At 37.7% G+C, this 15,558-nt stretch overlaps 1 protein-coding gene across 5 annotated transcripts in view; it reads right to left on the reverse strand.

The window, feature by feature from the left end:
• Positions 1–15,558, reverse strand: part of BACH2 (BTB domain and CNC homolog 2) — a 367,628-nt gene that overhangs the window by 308,115 nt on the left and 43,955 nt on the right. Inside the window, exon 1 of one of the 5 annotated variants that reach the window (XM_054557880.2) lies at positions 12,587–13,984. The exons of the other annotated variants lie outside the window; for them this stretch is intronic. The gene's annotated coding sequence lies outside the window, so the exon portion shown is untranslated. Of the gene's footprint in view, positions 1–12,586; positions 13,985–15,558 lie in introns of those variants that run through there. 5 annotated transcript variants of the gene reach the window in all.

The raw sequence follows: 15,558 nt of genomic DNA on the forward strand, positions 1-15,558 counted from the left end.
CCGAGTAGTTGGGACTACAGGCGCCTGCCACCACGCCCGGCTAATTTTTTGTATTTTTAGTAGAGATGGGGTTTCACTGTGTTACCCAGGATGGTCTCGATCTCCTGACCTCATGATCCATCCACCTCGGCCTCCCAAAGTGCTGGGATTACAGGCGTGAGCCACTGCGCCTGGCCCAGTGCTTTTATTTTAGAAGTCTGGGAGAGCTTGAAAGTACAGAGGAAGGGCCCTTAAGTTAAATAGTCATCCCTCCTCAACAAACAAACAAATGTTATTATGACCAACCATATCTAATAGGTTCAGAGACATTCTAGCCTCTCTGTCAACTTTGTAGGCTAAACGAAAGTCCCAGGTTGTCAGACCCAGTGTAGTTTTATTTCCTCAGTATCTATTTCCTGCCACTTTACTTTACAAAATGTTTTTCCTTTGAATGTAACCATACAAATTCCATGAACCCTGCCATAATGTTAATACTCACGGTGAGTGCACACTTACATCACTAGAATATCTGACCACATCTGTTTGTTTTGTGACATGACAGGCCTTGAGACTGATGAAAAATTTACCAAACCAATAGTTCACTTTCTCTTAAATGTAAAATGCAATGGAATCTCTTCTGTACCTCTGGAAACATTGTAGTCAGCTTTTCTGAATGAACCTGCTGGGAAATGTCAAGATCTCTAAATAAATAAGTTGTGACTTTCATTGTATTTGCAGCACACAACCTCTGACAAGGAAGAAAGGCCACAAGGGGGTGTTGATCAAATCCAGGTCAGAACTCCATCAAGGTGGACAGACACTCAAGGCCTTGGTAGATAACAAAGACAATGGTGGATGAGCAATAAAGAAATCTAACAAGGTCTCAAACGAACAGCAAATGAATTTCAATTTTAAAAGGACATTGGTCATTCTAGAAATCAATGTGTGTGCAATCCAACAGTTCCATATATAAATACCAGAAAACATTTATGAAGCAAGATTAATCTCTTGTTTTAGAAATTATTACTAACCTGGCTTTATTACTGGTTTAAACTAAATTTATAAAACAATAGGCTTGTCCCTTAGCCAAATATATTCATGTCTAAGAATGAAGTCATACTCTATATGAAGCTAAAGAGAATTTTATAATAGTCTCGTATCCCCATTAGGGGGAAAAATGTATCTGTTATCTCTTATCGATCGATCGATCATCTATCTATGTTGGGAAAGCAAATTTAATGAACTCCCTGAAACTCTCAGAGAAAAATTATGGGAAGACACACACTGGGCTAGACATATTTCAATAGTGGTTACCATAGAAACAAGTCATTAGATTTCATTTTTGGAGTTGTGCCTTTTGATAAAATATTAAATTTCTTAGAGTATTTGCATATACAGATAGTGCAACTGCTGATGTGCAATTGAATTATATGCTTTAAAAAATATTTACACTACTTCTACTTTTAGATTACTAATATCTATAAAGAAAAAAACTCACTCCTAATAAGAATGAATTTAAAAACTCTTCCTCTACCTTCCCATTGTTTCATACTGGGAAAAAGCTAAAGTGAGGGTGGTAAAGGCATAAAACAGGCTGGGACACAAGACAGGGATCTAAGGAAACCAGCTTGGTCTTGCTTGAGAGAAACTCCTGATGGCTTTCCAACCACAGCTGCTAATATTCTGCAGGCCACCTAACTGAACAGCAACTCTGGTAATTTGTTTTTAATCAGGCTAATTCTTCAATCTCATTTTCCTGTGAGAAGATGGCTGTTTCTCACAGCATAAGAAATGATGACGTGCTTCCTTCTTGGGGGAGTGAGTTGTGATACTGCCTTGTGTGGAGCTCATCCAGTGTCTCCTTTTCATTTATATTTTGTAACCTCCCTGCTGTGAGTCCAAGAACCTGAAGAGCACACCTCACTTCCTATTTTGAAAATTAAGAAAAAGTATACACTTTAACACAGAGTCAAAATTGCAAAGTTAAACAACCACTAACTCAAATACTGATTTTAAGGCAGGAGCAGCAGCAGGTTAGTTGCTGCACTGAATTTTTCTGACTGAAAGCCACTAGGGTGTTTGCCAATCAACGCTAAAATGATACTTGAATTAAAATCAATACACAACCCCATATGCATGTGGTGTGCCAGGAACAGCCTAAGAGTTGCTCGACCTAGGATCTAAGATGTCCACGAGCCACAAACCTGGTAATCTTTGAAATTAGGGTTGGCGGATTTAATTTTCTGTCAGCTGGGAATGTCCTGGCATTAAACCAAGGACCTCAATCCCCTTAAAACAATGAATTCAGCAACAATCTTGACTTCCCAGACATAAGAAGTAAATCACATTAACAGCTGAGAAGAGGCTATGAACTTTCTGTTTGAAGGTCAACTAGAAAACAAGTGAAAGATCAGCTGAAAATGTCATGGGTGAACCTGAGCCAGGTGCTGGCTCTAGAATTACAGCAAGGTCCCCATGAAACCTTAAAAGAACATAGCCACCCTGTAAGGTGTTATAGGATTCTCTTTTCGCTTTAAAAATTATTTACGTATGCATGTACATGCTTTAATAATCTCTGGCAATATGCACATATTTATGTATATAGCCATATATGACTAAGATATAAATCTTGTCTATATGACTAAGAGATGGACCTTATCTTTATATGACTAAGAGATTATGTTATCTCTGGAGGGATCAAAGGTCACGTTTGTTTTTCTGTTTTCCCCAAGCTTAGCACTGACATGCATGATCTCCATAGTAAGGGGGGGGAAATACACACACACACACACACACACACACACACACACACACGCTATTTACATACGGAAATATATATTTGCTATTAAAAAAATTAAAACCACATACAAGAATTAGCCAAACAGTAGGAAAAATGAATACATGAATCAACCCCAGAACCACCACTATTTTAGACTTGCCAAGTAAAATAAAGATATAAAAATTCATCTTATAGAAAAAGAAATTTGAGAACTACTTCTATATTGTTACAGAAAATACAAAATCAGATATATTTTATTATTTGAATTGAGCATTAAAAAAATTCATCTTACAAGCAACAGGTATATCCTAATCTTTAAAAGTTCTATTTGTACTAGTCATCTACTAGGTCAAAAAAAGTTTAATACAAAACATTTGGAAGTAAATAAAAAAATACTGCATTTTTCCAATACTATCTTTTTTTATGAAATATCAAAAAGTTTAACACGTTAATCCTTTTGAAAACTTATTTTGCCTCCTAAGAAATGCAAAATAACTTATAAAGTAATTCTAACATCAGTGAAGAATGCTATTGTTTCAAGTAAACTGTCTCAGAAATTTTAACTTAAATATGAATTTTAATATAATTTATGTGAAAATGAAAAATGTGAAAAATACTTGAAAATACTCTGCTTTGGTCTAGGATTAAATTCATGATGTATGTCATTAAATATCCTGCTATTGTCTGCTTTATATTAGAAAACAATCATAACGAAAAATAATAGTTATCTCCCCAGCCCTACTATAATGGGAATTCTTCCTTACAAGAACTACAAAGGAAATAAGAGGAGATGTACTTCAAAATCTTAAATATTCATCACAAAATAAGAAGGCAAATGGACTTTAAAAATGATGACCCACGTAAAATCAACATTTAATCTTCAACATGTAGACTGCTTTGTGGCTTTCTTAGAGCGAACCTTAGCTTTACCCCCCTAGGGACCAAGTTCCTATCTCTTGCATTACAAACATCTGCAGGCCACAAGACAGCAACCAAAGGTTAATACTGACTCCAGCCAAACATTATTAAGAAGCTAAATCTGTTAACTTCTATTAAATATAATACTAAATATAATATTATTTCCAAAGCCAATAGATATTACTTTTGAACCCTATCACTTTTCAATATGAGGCTAGAAATTAAGAGTTGACTAAAAGTATAGAAAAAATTAGCCAGGCATGGTGGCACGTGCCTGTAGTCCCCAGCTACTTGGGAGGCTGAGGCAGGAGAATCGCTTGAACTTGGGAGGCAGAGGTTGCAGTGAGCCGAGATCGCACCACTGCACTGCAGCCTGGACGACAGAGCGAGACTCCGTCTCAAAAAAAAAAAAAAAAAAAAAAAAAAGAGTTGACTAAAATTATAGTTATATGGTTTCCAGATAATATATATTATAATAATATATGTATAATAATAATGTGATAATATATCACTTAATGGATTGAAAATGATGAGATGATACTTCTCAATGGCAGACACTAGCCTGTGGGGTGGTGGTATTCACCACAGCTAAAATCAACTGCTCACTTAAATAGCACCTAGACTGGGACCAAGTCCTCCAAATGGCTCCCCTTCCCACCTACTCAACAGGGGGCAGGCTGGGACAGAGAGTCACATGTGTTCACATTAGCCTAATAGAGGATCAGAATGGAGTCAGACTGCAAGAGTAGGAATTTCCTCATCTACAAAATGGGAATTGCTGTAAGGATTAAAAAATATATAGAAATAAAACATTTAGCACAATGGCCACAAGCCCACATTTTCACCCTGTTTGTTGTCAAAAGCAAGGTAGGAGACAACTAATGCTAGGGTAGGTGGAAAAGAGGGACAGAGTGTGGCTAGGGAGAGGGACACCTGCCAGTCACATGGTGAGCATCTCTGCTCACAACTTGAAATGTATGCCACAGGAAGTTGCCAACCTGCTTATTTTTTTAACTGCCCATTACTAAAGGTTGATGAGATAAAACATAAGATAAATGAAAAAAAAATTAAAAAACAACTAGAGAAATAAGGTGGGGAATATTATATAAAAGACATTATACAAGCCTTTTGTTTTGTTTTGTTTTGTCTTGTAGTATTTTTTTTTATTTCTAAGCTACAATCTATCCTGATTTTCTTTTCTTTTTTTTTTATTAGTGGACTATTTTTTAGAGCAGTTTTAGGTTTATGGAAAAACTAAGCAGAAAGTTCCCTCTTCCCCATTTCCCCTGTTATTAACCATCTTGCACGAGTATGGTACATCTGTTATAATTAATGAGCCAATGATGATATACGATTAACTAGTCATAATAGTCAATATAGTTTACATAAGAGATCACTCTTTATGTTACACAGATGTATGGGTTTTGACACACCTATCTATCCACCATTACAATATCATACAGAACAGTGTCACAGCCCTTAAAATCCACTGTGCTCCACCTATTCATCCTGTCCCCCTTCCCTGAACTCCTGGCAACCACTGATCTTTTCACTGTCTCTATGGTTTTGAGTTTTGCCTTTTCTATAGTTTAAATCGTACAGTATGTAGCCTTTCAAGACTGGCTTCTTTCACTTAGCAATATGCATTTAAGGTTCCTTTGTGTCTTTCTGTGGCTTCATTGCTCATTTCTTTTTAGGGCTGAATAATATTCCATGATCTGGATGTACCACAGTTTATCAATTCATCTAATGAAGGATCCCTTAGTTGCTTCCAGTTTTTAATAAATAAAGTTATAAATAAAGCTGCTATCAACATTCGCTTGCAGGTTGTTCTGCGGACATAAATTTTCAACTCATTTGGGTAAACATCTAGATGCGTAGTTGCTGAATTGCATGTTAAGCCTATCTTGAGCTTTATAAGAAGCTGCCAAACTTTCAAAGCAGTTGTACCAATCTATCATTTTTAATATTTAAAAATCCATCTACCAAAGTGTAACTTATTAATATCTACACAATGTGACCAGTGCATTATTTATGATCTACCTAAGTGAAGGACAGTTAACTTTCAGGTTCTAACTAAACTTGTAAGATAATGTGATTAAAAAATTCAGGAGTCCTGGCTGTTGACTTTGGGCAAATTATATGATTTTTTTTTTTTTTTTTTTTTGAGGCAGAGTTTAGCTCTTGTTGCCCAGACTAGAGTGCAATGGCGTGATCTTGGCTCACTGCAACCTCCGCCTCCTGGATTCAAGCGATTCTCCTGTCTCAGCCTCCCGAGTCGCTGGGATTACAGGGATACATCATCATGCCCGGCTATTTTTTTTTTTTTTTTTAGTAGAGACAAGGTTTCCCCATGTTGGTCAGGCTGGTCTTGAACTCCCAACTTCAGGTGCTCCGCCCGCCTCAGCCTCCCAAAACGCTGGGATTACAGGCATGAGCCAATGTGCCCAGCCCAAATTATCTGATTTCTACAGCCTCAAAAAAGTGTATTAATAACTAGTCGCAAGGATCGTCTTTAAAAATCCTTTATAGTCATTAAAGGTTATGCAATTCTTAAGAAGGTGACTATGATCTTTGTGAAGCCAATAACTCCATTTTACTTTTAAGCAAATTTGTTTTAGTATAATTTTCAGTGAAACCTCAACAAACTGTAGTTGAGACTTTGGAGAAAATGTTTAATGATCATGACAATGAAAACCACTTGGGATTGTTAGGCTGGTTTTTGTTGCTGTTGTTTTTGTTATTGTTTTGCCTTTAGATCATAAAAGTTTTGTCCTGGTGGCAGAAGGAAACATTAGTTTTCCATTGGAAACATTCTCTGACTAGCATTATGGTCTTTACATAACGTTCATTCCTTATTTCCACACCCTCCCTAATATTACAGAGTAATTACTGAATCTCTTTTTCCTATGAATTTTAAAGTTTGACACCACTGGCCAAAAATTCTATGAATTTGGCAAAAATGATGATGGATCCAACAAAGCTAGCATCCTTTTCTCAGCATTTAAATAGTTTTTTCCTCATGAACAGGTCTACTACCTGAACAGTTCCCCATCTCACCCCACCATCCCTGTGGGTAGAAAACCACTAGAAGGCATCTACCTTTATGTAGTAAAATTTCATTGATTGGAATAGCTCAATTGAGGCGCAATAAACCTGTTATAGGACATTCATTTTTTTATTTTTTATTTTTGGGAGACAGAGTCTCGCTCTGTTGCCCAGGCTGGAGTGCAGTGGCATGATCTCAGCTCATTGTAACCTCCATCTCCTGGGTTCAAATGATTCTTATGCCTCAGCCTCCTGAGTAGCTGGGATTACAGGCGTGTGCCATCACACCCGGCTAATTTTTGCAATTTTAGTGGGGACAGGGTTTCACCGTGTTGGCCAGGCTGATCTTGAACTCCTGACCTCAAGCAATCCGCCCGCCTCGGCCTCCCAAAGTGCTGGGATTACAGGTATGAGCCACTGCGCCTGGTTATTTATAGGACATTTAAAAAGAAATACTGTCTTCCCAATTTCATGTAATACAGTAACAGCTAACATTTACTAAATACTTACTATGTACCAGATGCTATTCAAGGGCTTCACATACATGTTTTCAATTAGCCATCAAAATAACCCCTTGAGGTAATTACTATTACTGCTTCCATTTTACAGATTCAAACACTGAAGCTCAGTGAAGTCAAGCAGAAACTCTGCTGTGATCTCTCCAGAATCTGGTCTAGAATCCTTGGATAATGGCTGGGCCCAACATTCTCATGGATAAGACACTGCTGCCTACTTGGATGGATTAGTATCAGTTGCTTCTGGGGTCTCCATTTGTCTATATTGCTCACCTGACAGCAACCACCCCCTCCCCCCTCCACACATGCGCACACACACACACACACACAAATACTCGTGTACATGTGCTCTGCGCTGTGCTTCATACTTGCTGCCTGTGCTATGGGGACCACTGTCCGGTATCATATCTGACACATCCCATGTTTACCTACTGCACTTGACTCCTCCCTAAAAGCTGCTTCTATTGCTCCCTCTGAGCCATCATCACCCTCATGGGCCTTTCTAGCTCCAAGTGATCTTCCTTAACCTGCTGAAATTAACCAAACAAGAACCATGAAGGATTAACAATACCTAATATAAATTATGCTTTAAAAATAGGCTTTAGCCAGGTGTGGTGGCTCATGCCTGTAATCCCAGCACTTTGGGAGGCCAAGGTGGGCAGATCACCTGAGGTCAGGAGTTCGAGACCAGCTTGGCTAACATGGTGAAACCCTGTCTCTACTAAAAACACACAAAAAATTAGCCGGGTGTGGTGGCGGGTGCCTGTAATCCCAGCTACTCTGGAGGCTGAGGTGGGAGAATATCGCCTGAACCTGGGAGGCAGAGGTTACAGTGAGCTGAAATCACGCCACTGCAATCCAGCCTGGGTGACAGAGTGAGATTCTGTCTCAAAAAAAAAAAAAAAAAGGCTTTAGTAGTTTTTAAGTAAACTGATGAAAATTATTTAAGCATTGCAAACTCCTCCTTAAAATACAATTCATTTTTAAAAGTAAGTGGGCATTTCAACCAGGCTCAGTGGCTCACACTTGTAATCACAGTACTTTTGGAGGCCAAGGCAGGAGGACCACTTGAGGCCAGGAGTTCAAGACCAGTCAGGGCAACATAGAGAGACTCTGTTTCTAACAAGAAAATTTAAAAAAATTATCCGGGTGTTGTGGTGCGTGCCTGTAGTCCCCACTACTCCAGAGGCTGAGGTAGCCAGTGAACTGTGATGGTGGCACTGTACTCTAGCCTGGTTGACAGAGTGAGATCCCATCTCTGAAGAATTTTTAAAATTTAAATACAAAAAAGTAAGCAGACATTTCTAAACTGGCTAAAAGCAATTTCTTAAGTAGGTAAACACAGCCTTTATATGTTCATTTACATCATTCAGTAGTTAGCTCTGTTCCTGCTAAAATGAACTTCAAGAACTAGCTATGAGGTGATTAGAAATAATCTGAATTTGAAACAAGAGAAGTCTGAATTTAAAAATTTTTCATATTTGGATTAAAATATTTTTAACAGGGTGGAAACAGAAAAAATTGGACAAAAATCTATGAAAACTTGCTCTCCAGGAATTTTCTCCAAAGGTCTCCTGGCCCAGACCCTCATTCCACGACAGGAGGCTGGCAGTGCCAGAGGAATGCAGCACAAAGGAGTGGAAAGGATGTCAGCAAGAGAAGCTATCAACGGAGGAGGAGTGGGACATGGCAGAAGTTAAGTTGGACTGATAACGTGGCAAGCTGGGTCTGAGTGACTACTGCTGGAACACAATGAACAGTGGGTCCTTCACTCAACCCAGATTGGTGAGAGCCAGGAGCCACTAAGTCAAAATTAACCTAAATGCACATAAACTCTAAGGTTCCAATTTTATTCTGTTTTTCTGTGCCTCTACTATACTCCCTTGACCTTTAAATAATCTTCACAAAACAGTTATAAAGCAGAGTTGATTACTGTACTTTTATAAGTATAATGTGTAAAATGGAGACATCAACTTCTGAAAGTTATAAAACATCTATTTTAAATATAATTTTTCCACTTTTATTCTTACTGTTGTCTACTGAAAACAATATTCTCCAACTAATCAGAAAACCTCAGGCTCATCCTTCAATTTCTGCTCAAAACTCTTTAAGATAGGTTTCAACAAATTTCCATACAAAAGAAAAATGCGTTACATTCCTCTCTATTGATGTCTAATGTAGTACAGTGTATTAACATACATACACTCACCCGAAACAAAATAACATGTTCTCTTAGTACAAACTGGCAAAAAAAAAATCATTTACCTTGTTTATTGTTTGCAGAATTACCCTCAATTCAAGAAAAATGAGTATATATAAAAATTAGGATTTATAAAATATGAATTAGATAATATAAATGGATTTAAGGTGATTTGAAGCAAAAGGTCACCAAGTATATTACAATACAATCTGATTTACAAAATCATATTTCAAAACAAATTTTCTAGGAACACAGATACTCCATAAAGCAGGGTACCTTGGCTAAAACACCAATGTCTCAGTTACATAGAATTTGATGAGGAAAATGAAACTTTACACTAAAATTGTTAGGTAGAGCATGTGGAAGTATTCAAAAGAAACCTGATGTTAAAGTCCTATGAAAATTTTCTTAAAATATGCATGAAAAACATACTTGTAAATTTAGGATACTTGTTAAGAATCGAGTTTTTGATATTACAAACGTGAAAAAAAAAACCTTCAAATGTCAGGTTACCGTTTTTTACTGTTTAATAATAAAGACAAAGCTAAAGACCACACATAAATTATTGACCTGCATACTAACTACCACTATAACAAGAACATGACTGCAGTTTACAAGGATGAAGCTCTTTATATTCTCATTTGGAGAGGACTGTTGTAGTACATTTGGCATGTAATATATTTAAACAAGTATCAATTTATTTCTTCTTTTTTTTTTTGTAGAGATGGGGTCTCACCCAGGCTGGAGTGCAGTGGTCATCATAGCTCATAGCAGTCTCTAACTCCTGGGCTCAAGTGATCCTCCTGTTTCAACCTCCTTAGTAGCTGGGACTACAAGCATGCACCGCCATGTACAGTTATTTATTTTTTTTTTGAGATGGGGTCTTGCTATGTTGCCCAGGCTGGTCTTGAACTCCTGGCCTCAAGCAATCCTCCCACCTCAATCTCCCAAAGTGCTGGAATTGCAGGTGTGAGCCACTGTACCAAGTCACAAGTATCATTTTCTTAAGGGTTACCAAACAGCAATATTAGTACCATTACTGCCTTATTTAAGGTAATTAAAATCATTTTTTTCTAAACTTAGAGGAATTCTTCACTCCCCTAAAGTATAGCCTCTACCTACTTTTTCAGTCTAATTTCTTCTTATTCGCCATCATCCACCCTATGCTTCAGTTAAAAAGGGTTAACAGCTATCCCTCGAATGTTTTCCCATCTCCATGCCTTTACCCAAGTGGTTCCCATGCCTAGAATTTCCTCTCTCATAGCTTCAGCTGTCAAAGTTCAACCCATTCTTCAAGTAGCACTTCGGTCTCTGCTTTATCCAGGATGCTCTCTGACGTCCCTAATCAGACAGCATTTCTTAATCTTCATCCCTACAGCATTCTGTATCTTTCTTGGAGATTAATTTTACTCTCTTATATGTTATACTCATTATATTCAAGTGTGTTCTAGCTTAGAGTATATCATAGGTGCTCAACAAATGTTTGTTACATGAATGAATAAATATGCTCCTTGAGAGAAAGGCACTAATTTTATTCCTCATTGTGTCTCTGCTATCTCCCCAAGGTGAGATCTCTGCAAAGCCAGGCAACAACCCGTCCACATGTACTCAGCACCTAGAACAGCACATCATAGTGCACTGTCAACAATCTACAGATGTTTGTGAAATCAACCAATTAACTAATCTGCTGTCGTTTTTTCAGTACTTAACACTCCTGATAGAATCGCACATTCTTAGAATTGGATATTTATACTTCTCATTTAATAAAAAATATTTTTAAATGATTATTCAATAACTATTCCTTGAGTGTGTCCTGCTTGCTAGGAAGCGGATATTACATACAGCAGACAAAAGAGCCGTGATCCCTAATGGGCTCATAGATTAATGGGAGAGAAAACTATTAAAGAAACAAGTGCATGGCCAAATATGAAATTAAAATTCTAATAAGGGCTAGGAAAGAACGGAGAAAGGAAAGTATGGACAACTGGGTGGTGCTCATTAAGGGTGGAGATCAGAGAAGGCTTCTCAGAGGATGTGATGTTAAAATGCAAGTGAAGGATGAACAAGAGTTAGAAAAATGAAAAGTGGGAGGTGGGGTGGGCATTTCAGGGAGAAAAGCAGCCTCAGGAAGAGCCTGGTGCACCTGGTCACAGTGGTGGTACGGGGTCAATGAAGGGAAAATGGCTGCATGAGGCCAGAGAGCCTGGCTGGGGCCAGGTCAGCACACTCCCACCAACTCCAAGGAGAAGGCTGGATTCTTAGTGCAATAGGAAGCCATGGCAGGGCAGATGAAGAATAAATGAACTGGCTGCTTCACTACTATCCTGTCCCAAGGGCCCAGACCATGAAACGGTCTTTTATTTGGTTTCGAATCCAAATAAAAACCTATGTAGGTACAGAATCAAAAGAAGGAGTTAAAAATTTGGGAAGGTTTTATACATTTTCCTGTTAACAGAAAATTTAAATATAAAAGTACTTTATTATCTCAGAGAGGCAATAGAGATTTATGCTCTCTGATTCAGAGATAAACTTTGTCTTGTAGCATGGGAAAAAATGACTAGGTAAGATCATTTTCCTTTATCACTTTTCAGAAGACAAGTCATAATGGAAATGACTCAAGATACCACAATTTGGAAGATGAGTGACTGTCTTTGCCATGGGAGCAGAGTGAAGGTTTGCTAAACATCAGCTGAAAGGAGAGATGTGCTCTTGCTCTTAGTTACAGACAGGCACTGTATGTGATGGGGCCCCATAAAAATCCTGGCAGATGATATAGCTTCCTGTCATCTTCCTCCCATAGCTGCAAAGTCCAGGAGACAGAGTCCCCTTTCCTTGGTAGAAGGAAGTAAACTTTGGCATAAGACACATTTTGTGCCTACTACCTAGTAGCAATGGTTAAATAAAAATAAAATGCTATTGGAGCATTTCAATACATATCATAAAAACAGGCCAGGCGCAGTGGCTCATGCCTGTAATCCCAGCACTTTGGGAGGCCAAAGTGGGCAAATCACTCGAGTTCAGGAGTTCGAGACCAGCCTGAGCAACATGGTGAGACACCCGTCTCTACTACAAATACAAAAATTAGCAGGGTGTGGTGGTGCGTGCCTATAGTCTCAACTACTCAGGAGGCTGATGTGGGGGAATCACCTGAGCCCAGGGAGCTGCTGAGGCTGCCATGAACCATGATTGCACTACTGCACTCTAGCCTGGTTGACAGAGTGAGACCCTGAAAAACAAAATAAAACAAAACCTAAGATTGAACAATAAAAAGTAACACTAAGCATTTTAACCAGAAGCAAGAAAACCCTACCAAGAATTTGTATTTGTTCATCAGAATAGATAACCCAAATGAATACTCCACAGAACAAGACTGCCGTTTATTTAATAGGTGGTAGGTTTTAAAATGGGAGATAGGTTATTTCTTCCTTTCTCCCCACCCACAGAGTTTTGGCCACTTCCAGACCATGTTCAGCTGACACTCTTTTCAAAGACTCAAAAAAAGGTAATGCACTCTCAGTGGAAAGGTAGTGTTCCACCAGTTTTGGTAAATACTGATCCAGGCCTGAACTTTTGATTTCTGAATGAAAGAACAAGATGATTCATATATGCCTTAAGGAAAAAGTAAGTCTGGTGAGCAGATCTGAATGAAAGCAAAAAGTCTTGAATTTAAAAAGCGAATCCTGTTTAAATTTTGGGCAATTCATCTAACATATCCTCTTTCCTTTTGCAATCTACGCTAAGGATACTATTTTTTTTTTTTTCCAGTTTAAGAAAAGTTGACCTACCAAAGCCAGAACTGGTAAATAATTACAAAACAGTTGTTTTAGAAATCACTTCACCCTCCAGAAGGAGTCAGCTTTCCATGTATACTTAAAATCACTCATGAAAATGGATTTATCATTTGAGAAGTAATTTTCAAACACACATCTGGTTTGTCAAATGAAGCCTCACTGTTCATTCATTCATTCGTTCATTTGACAGATATTGATTGAGCCCTGTTATGGGCCAGACGCTGATCGTGGCACTTGTGATACAGCAGTGAACAGAAGAGTCTAAACTCCCTGCCCCAATGGTGCTTGCATTCCTGTGTTACGTCCACACAGCTGTGTAACTGACTCTGAAGAAAAATGAGCTTTTAAAACATAAACATTTCAGTTTTGCCAGATGAAAAATTCTAAAGATTTGTTACACTACAATGTAAATATAGCTAATATTACTGAGTTATATACTCAACAATGGTTAAAAGAATAAATGTGTTCATTTAACCACAAATTTTTTTAAATGGAAAAAATAAGCATAACGAACATTTACTGAGTACTTACCATGTTAAGCAGAGCATCATCTCATTTAATCACAACAACCTTAGCAGGCAGGCACTATTATTACTGCTATTTTACAGATGGGTACACTGAGGCACAAAGCGGTTAAACAATTTATCCAGGATCACAGATCCAAGGGATAGAGCTGAGATATATGCCCAAGTAAACTGATACCAACAACTTGTCTCCTAACTCCATACAAAAAGTTTCAAAGATAATACTATTTTCAGTTGGAACTACAGTTAATAATACAAAAATAGTAATAATAATATAGTAAAAGGAATAATAATAAACTATTTTCATTGTTTTTTTAAAAAATCCTGATGATTTGTAACCCAACTTACTGTCCTTTTGATGGTCACTTTTTCTTAAAAACCTCAGTGTTGAACAAACTGCTTTCAACCACTTCTCTGTAAGCCATAATATTCTTTTCCTTCAAATGGAAAAAAAGAAAAATCACACAGGATGGTTTCTTTTAGACAAGATCAGGCACGTTCAGGGTGGTATGGCCATAGACGAGGATGGTTTCTTTTAAAACAGACATTACTGAAACTGTAAATATTTTTAGCCTTTTGTACTTTTCATCCAGCAGCTTAACTGAGAATGATATAGAAACATTTAAAAATAGCCACTCAGTACTCTGAAAACCATTAAATAGTTTAGCACATACCCAGCACCTGCTTGACACATCTTAATCAACACTCTTTTGCTAGTCATATAAAAAAAGAGAGAACCCTTTTGCTTTCAGAATTTTTTCCCTTAAAAAACATATGTGTCACCAGGGTATTTTGCCCTCTCTCTTTCTAACTTAGAGGGTAACACCTGGAGTAAGTCATGGGTGACTAATGAAGATGCAACTTTCCCCTCAGCATGATATACCTCACAGGATGGAAGTAAAAGTTTCTAATAGGAGCATTTATTACAATTGTTAGGATTGTAATGGAAAGTTAATTTTGTTTTATAGTTTGTAGAAATGATTCAGGATATGAGAACACTTTCTATAAACCTGCACTGATAAAGGAAGATGATAGTGGTGACACATGATATACTTTCTGAGTTGTTTTTCCAGGGGTGGGAAAGTTCAATCCACAGATTTCAAGACAGAAAGAAGAAAGGAAAGGAGAAGGAAGGAAGAAAGAAAACAAATTTTTTTTTAGAATCGACTATGCTCAAATACACTGTGCTTATTAGCATCAAACTTTCAACCATGGTCTGAGCAGCACTATGTTGTAACAAAACTGGAGTAGCCAGCCTGAGCAAACATGAACATCACAATATTTTAAAGTTCAAATAACATAAGGCACCAGTTTTAAGACTGCCCGGGTATCCTTATTTAGCAATACAAAGATTCACACAACTTGGTGCCAGACAGCTTTTCCCTCTAGCCAAATCTGATGAAGACTTGATAACATCACCTGCCATAATCAAAATTCCTGGGCACATGGGAAGGTCTCTGACTCAAATCAAAGAGAGCTCTGGGCCCCAAAGCTATGGGCCCCACAGCTATGGGCTACCAAGGAAAGGTTATAACCAGGCTCCAGTGTAAACCATTTTGTTTCTTTTAACAGTTTTAGATCTTCTAAGGTATATGAGATGATATTAATAAAATTTAAATTTCCTGTTTAATTTTTTTAGTCTCTTTCCTTAAAAGTAAAACTTACAATGATCAGAAAGCATGCTTTCTTCTGGCTTTATCATTCGACTTCCCAGGCAAAGATGATCAACAATAACACTCTTATCTAAAGCAACAGTAAGTGGATATGATGATCACTTTGGACAGAAAGTCTGTATTTGCCCATT

This window comes from Pongo abelii, chromosome 5 (genome assembly GCF_028885655.2).
Source record: "Pongo abelii isolate AG06213 chromosome 5, NHGRI_mPonAbe1-v2.0_pri, whole genome shotgun sequence".
NCBI lineage: Eukaryota > Metazoa > Chordata > Mammalia > Primates > Hominidae > Pongo > Pongo abelii.